This window comes from Hirundo rustica, chromosome 1, assembly GCF_015227805.2.
Source record: "Hirundo rustica isolate bHirRus1 chromosome 1, bHirRus1.pri.v3, whole genome shotgun sequence".
Classification (NCBI taxonomy): Eukaryota; Metazoa; Chordata; class Aves; order Passeriformes; family Hirundinidae; genus Hirundo; species Hirundo rustica.
The window spans coordinates 94,828,289-94,834,608 of NC_053450.1; positions in this window are offsets into that span (position 1 = coordinate 94,828,289).

Consider the following 6,320-nt stretch of genomic DNA (forward strand, 5'->3'; position numbering starts at 1 on the left):
TAAAGTACAAGCCCATTGACTGCAACATGAAAATTTCCAAGAACTCATTTGTTCAAGAACACATTTTGAGTGTTTACTAGGTGCTTGAACTAATGGAAAAATAATCTTAGAACACTGAAATTCAGTTTTTCAATTAATGACCTATCATATCTATTCCTCGAATGATGCTTATGCCTCAGCAGAACTGATATACTTAGGGAAGTAAGGCAATAGAAACACTTCTAATGTGAGGCACAATTTCACTCCAGAGTTTTATAGCATCCTATGTGTTTTCTCATTTTTTTCATTAGTAGATATTATCTTTCATAGGATAGCACAGTAGATAGATATCCTATCCTATCCTATCCTATTTCCTTAGTAGATATTATACTTCAGAAAAGAGATAGTCCTCTTAACCTCACCTTCCAGGTGGGGAAAGGGATTCACATTGAAATACAGTTTTATCCAACAGGATATGGTTTGGCCCTCCCACATACTAAGGCAATTCCTACACAACCTACCACATTGTATTTTTTCTTGTTTTACTTTCCTGGCTATAAACTTGATGTCAAATGCGTGAATAGAGGTAATACATGCAGGAACTATATGGAAGCCAGCTATAACTCAAATTCTTGGTGCGGTGGAATCAGAGCCTTGAGGAACTGAGTTCTCTAGATTTTACAGAAATAATATAAAGTTATCTATCAAGAATATACTAGAAGTTAACAGAAGAATACACATCATCTCCCACATCTCTCACAAAACAAAACAAAACAAACAAACAAAAAAAAAACAAAACAAAAAACCCCTGACTTTATCCTTTATCTTATTAGAAGTGTGTTGTGTCTAATGCCATGAGGAAGTGCACAGCAAGGGTGTCATGTTTGTGCGTGCCTGTGACAGGGCATTGTCAGGTAGCCCTCAGGAGACACCTTTGCCTCTTTGGTGTCACAGATGTACAGGCAAAAAACCAAGGGGCAACAGATGTTGTCATTCAAAGGGTGCACTTATGTAACTGCTTGCAAAGTAGGGGTTTACACCCTTGAAAAATGCTCTGATATTGACTTGAAGTTAGATAATTACTCAAATACTAAAAAAGACAATTGCTGAGAGGTGTCCAGCAGTTCTTTCTTCTAAAAGTGCCTATTACTCTCAGAGAAAGTTTGCATGTAGACACATCTTAGGTTCTGTTGTGGAGAAAGCTAATGAAGAATGGTCAATAAAAAAAAGTTTATCCTGTTAGCCAAAAAATATCTTATGTACATCAGCCAGTTCAGTTTCCAGTCATTACAGCCACAACAAATACAAGATTCTTTAGAAAGGTGGGGAGATTAAACAGTGTTTGTCATAATTGTTAGGTATTTCTAAAAAAAATACTTCAGTGTGATGATAATTTGTGGTAGGAAAAAAAGAAAAAAGCAAACATTACATTAGCTAAAACACACTATCTCACCAGCTGCAGCTCTGAGAGCCATCAGCCACTCCATTTATTTCAGAAAAGGCTGTTAGGAACCACTTTTGGAAAGTGCCTCATTTCCTTCAAGTTACTCTGCAAACCAAGTCTCTGATGTTCACAAGCATGAATGAACCCCGATATAGCCGAAGTAAGAACACTTCATTCTCAGGCTGTTTCTGAATATAAGTACCAGTCTTCTTTGAAATCCCATTATAAGAAGGAGCAGAAACTTCCTGTGAAAAGGTTAGCTCTCTGGCAAACTCAAAAAACACCGATGGTTTCTGTGGCTTGCTGAGACCACAGGAACTTCCACATCACCACATCATGACTGTGCTATGGTTATTAGCAATCCAAAATTAAAATACTCTGAAAAGGGATCATTTTGCTGTTTCATGCTATCAAATGAACCTGTACGTGGGCAATGATATTTCACTGGGGGCTGAAGGTGAACGAAAATGGAATTAAGCTGAATGCCAAATTAAGCAGTATCATAGGAAACCAGGATCTCTGAAACCAAAACAGATGAATTATGCAATGACTAAGTATTAGATTAGCAGCCTGAATGCTTCACCAATTTCATCTTTTCTACCAGTATTATGTAAGGAAAATCTCCCTGTTCAGTTCCTGCCAGTCAAATAGATGCTGAGTAATCAACTCCAGACCAGGCAGGTGGTGTATAGATAGCAATGAAACAGCCTTATTAACATGGCATACGGATTTCAAGGGACCAAATATTAAAGTATCCTTTTTTCTCTTTAGCAGAAGACTACCTAGCTTGCAGTATATGGGGCATCACCCAATTTTAACTTTTCTGTTGCAGTGATAGGAGGGCAATTTGCCACTGCCACTTCTACTAACCTCTCTCCAAAACAGAAATGAATTAACCACAGAGCTGCAAGGATAGAGTTAGCAGAACCTTCACGAGTCATTTCAGTGAGGTTAATTGACACGGTATTTTTAAACCCATTTTGACAGCAAGACAAGTTGAAACAAGGGACTGTCCTGGCTCTGCTTTCTCTGTGCTTGTAAAAGTGTCAGATATCATATTCCACAGGGAGGAAGGAGGCAGAGGAGATGAAGAGTTGCTCCTTCCCCAGACACATCAGGGAAGATGTGGAAGCACATATGGAAATCTTTACCCAGACTCGGAATGAATAGAAAGGAAGCCATGAAAGCTAAAAGCAGACATATCTCAGCAAATTACACTCTTACTACAAGACAGCCAGTCCTGGAGAGCACAGGAACAAGAAGACATGTCTGCTGGTACCTGGGCATAGCTCATTCACCTGGCAGCAGAACATGTGTCAGGTTCTTAACAGTAGGAATGCACTGACTCCCATTTTTGCCAGGTAATGGCTTCCCAGTAGGCGGGGGAAAAAAAAAAAAAAAGTTCTTTCTTGTTATTTTTAAATGCACTCTACTTTTTTTTTACTCTTTTAGTAAAACTGTTTTATAGATGAACATGGGAAATGCCTTACAAGAAAAGAGATGTTTGCAGGATCATTGCTCTGCTCTTCCCCACCAGAGCTGTTTGCAGAGAAGAGTGGCTGTGAACACTTTTACACGAGCAAGCTGTACATTTCTATCACACTTTACCAGACTAGAATTCAATCTGAGTACACTGTCAAAGGAGGGCTGATGGCAGGCAAGTAATTCATTCCCTATTCCAGGCTGTTTGCTTCCAACAAGTCAATTTCACGGGATAGTTAACAGATCCTCTCATGATAAGGATGATTGCTCAAAGCACTTAGGCTGATGTTGTTTTAATACCAAATCTATATTGAGGTGGTTGACACAAGTAGTGCCATACAAAGTAGCTTACAAAGGCTGGTGGAGTGGAACAAGACATGAAACCTAATATCAACATTCTTCTGTTTCTGAAATGCCAATGACATCTCTTGATACTGTTGGTATTTTTAAATATGATGCTTTCACACAGCTTTTTAGTTTCAGGAAATGTAACTATGCTTGCAGATTAATTTGCTGGGTAAAGATTTCACTTTGAAAGTATTCTTTCAATTCTTGAAGTCCTTGCACACCTAACATATTCTCAGTAACATTTATGTGGTACAATATTATTGCACTTCATTTCCTTGAGGGAAAAACACCTGAAAAGGGGAAAATAAATCCTTTGATATGACCGGTTTATTCCATATGTCCTGATTTTTTATGGTATGTAATTTTTATACACTAAATATTTATAATGTTGAGCAATTAAATATTATACAAAGCTTGTATAGAGAAGATATTTTCAAGCATTAATGATGAAAGTCAGAGTTCAAACAATTCTCCAACAGAATTTTTCCTCCTGTTTTCCAAATGTGCTTTTGACTTGTGGCCATCACATTTGAAATCATCCTGGCTGTTTTCATGAGCATCTTTGGAAAATCTCCTCTTTCTCCTGCCCTGAGGGTCTTTTAAACTTCATTTCTGCTTGGATCCTTTGAATTCTTTTCCAGGCCACTAGATATCTAAACATAGCAGAACTCTGATAATGTGTAGTTTGTCCTAATTATCAGAAGTCCTGAGTATTGTGGTAGTTGAGTCATGAACCATAAAAGAATGAAAAAAAAAGAAAAAATAATTCAATCAATTTGGTTCTTTCTGTAAGTTCGTTCTATAGCCTTTATTTTCACAAAGATATACACACACAGTCCCATGTCACTTGATCAATAGAGAATGACTCTCTTGCTATTAGGCTGCTCACACTTTCATCCTCTACTTTAATTAGCAATTAAAAAATATTAACTGAGCATATGGATTGCACTGAAGGTCAAGGCCTGTTTTAACTCATGCCTAACAATTTCTTAGGAGCAACGACTGAGTTGTACCATCATTATGGTATCTGTATGTCTAGTGAAAACATATATAGACTGCTTTCATCAATATTACCTTGCTGCATTGATTGTCTATGAACTGCACTTTCCTGTCACCATAGAAGTGGGACAGTGCAGAAACCCAAAGTGTCAGTGGTGGCTACCATGCTTTGGTTAAAGTTCATGGTGATAAGTACACCTCATCTCAAAATAACTATTAAGTCTTGGCAGTTTCCCTGAATTTTGAGAGATTGCTCCCAAAATGGCTTTGCCAAATATTATTTGGGGTCTTTCAAGTACCTGGCAGTTTGTCCATTAAAAAATTTCCAAACATTCCCACGTATCTAAAATGCTGTGTTCATAGCCCAATTAATTAAGTGTTGAAATGGCATTCACTCCACACCTCCCACCAAACACTGTGAATTGAGTAAAGAACAGCTTTAAGTTTCAGATTTGCAAATGCATCCTGAGATTTTGCAAAAGCCAAAACTGTAATTCTGGGAATGGCAATTAGTAGGGGCATACCTGTATTTGTCAGCCAAGCATCACACTATTAACCTGTTTGCAATTGCACTAACATGCTCATTGGACATACAAACATCAAATCTATAACATGCAATTCCCTGAGCAACTGCTGCTCATCCCATTGCTGACCAGTAGGAAGGAGTGAACTCAGATCTGTTGTGCTGAGTTCTGCCAAAAATATCAAGGTGTTTTTAAAAAAAAGTGTGGGAGGAAGAAAAAAATATATACAAAAAAAAAAAGGTGTGTGGGGGAAAAATGCTTACACAGTCACAAGAGGGACACATGGTCACGATAGGTGACCTGTATGCATCCAGCTAGATGCAGCTAGTTGGTCTGTTACACTCAGGGAGGGAAAAGAAAAATCTGCATGCACACTGAATACTTCTACTTTACACCATGGCCAAAGCAAAGCTGATTACAAATGTCACCACTCACATGAGATAACAAGCAACAACTCTAAAATGCCTAAGAGGCCATGCCTTTTTCCTCCTCCACCTCAGATCAAAGCAGCTTACATCCTTACTGGACTCCCAACAGGCAAGCACCACATTGAAGTTCCACTAGAACTGAGGTAATGGTGCTGGAAGACTGTTGATCAGCTTCCAATCCCTACATTAGTGGAACCACGAAGACATTCTTACATTCTAAAAAAGTTCATGGCCTCAGTTAAGTTGGAATATAGTTCTCTGTGGCTATCAATCTGAACTTGTCACAGCTCCTTCATGGCAACTCTAGGAACTGAATCACCAAGTGTCTGGGGGAACAAGAATCCCAAAAAAGCCAATGAGTCATCCTACTGTGTCCCGTTACTTCAGGGGGTGAGCACTATTCCCAGTACTCATGACAGTGAGCAAGCCTGACTCGTCCACCTGATTTTTTCCAGCACTGAACTCAGAAACCTACAAGAAATCTTACCCATGACAGTGAGCTTAGAGATTGGTAGAACTGATACAGAAACTGGTGGAGTTTAGGAGCAGCAGTCATCAGAACTAAGTGAAGCATGGAGTGAATTTATTGTTTAACAAATTTTTATGTTCCATAGTTAGCTTGGGAAGTCCCCACAGGAACCTAAGGGACCTTCTGCTCCTATTTCAAGAGGCTTGATATTAACTTTGCTTTAATTTTTTTTTAAGTTTCTAAATGAACAAAAGTAACAAAACAACACTTTTGTCTGTGTTTCAGGAGTAGTAGTTGACAGTCATGTTTTCATCTTACATGCTGTATTTCCTCAGAATATAACCAGTTGTCAGACTCTAAAGAAATTAAGAAAAATTAAATAAAGAGAAAAAAATACTTTTCCTGTAAATAGTATAGAACTTTTCCAATAACTCACTCTCATAGCACTACTTCCCTCCTTACTGATATTTGGTACTGACAATGCAGTGCATATTAAGAGAAGAAAACCTTTCTGCAGACAGACCCATACAGGACATTAAAGAAGCTACTCTAGAAAATAAAAAGTATATATAATTATAATATATATTTAAAAGGAATACATCTCCCAGCCATATCATCTTCCTTCACAAGCAGAGTCTGCAGAACAA